This window comes from Brassica oleracea, chromosome C5 (genome assembly GCF_000695525.1).
Source record: "Brassica oleracea var. oleracea cultivar TO1000 chromosome C5, BOL, whole genome shotgun sequence".
Taxonomy (NCBI): Eukaryota; Viridiplantae; Streptophyta; class Magnoliopsida; order Brassicales; family Brassicaceae; genus Brassica; species Brassica oleracea.
The window spans coordinates 45,695,669-45,695,956 of record NC_027752.1 but is presented as its reverse complement, the minus strand read 5'-3'; positions in this window follow the sequence as shown (position 1 = coordinate 45,695,956).

Here is a 288-nt window from a genome sequence, read left to right as displayed (position 1 = left end):
ACAAAGGCTCCAAACCTCTTTGAACGTCATCATACGTTAGTGGAGGATGCAACTATGTGTTAAAACAATATTGTCGTATTTTTGAAATTTTCTCAAAATCTATGTGGTACCCCTACGAAAATATTGAGTTTTTGGTAAATGTTTTATATACTGAAGCCTATAATCTTTAGTGTTGTTTTAAAATTTCTAACCACATTCTACATTTGTATTAATGTATTTTAAGCTCTTTTCATGGACTAAGGGACTCTTTATAATTTTTTATCAATTAATTTAGTAAAACTTCATAAT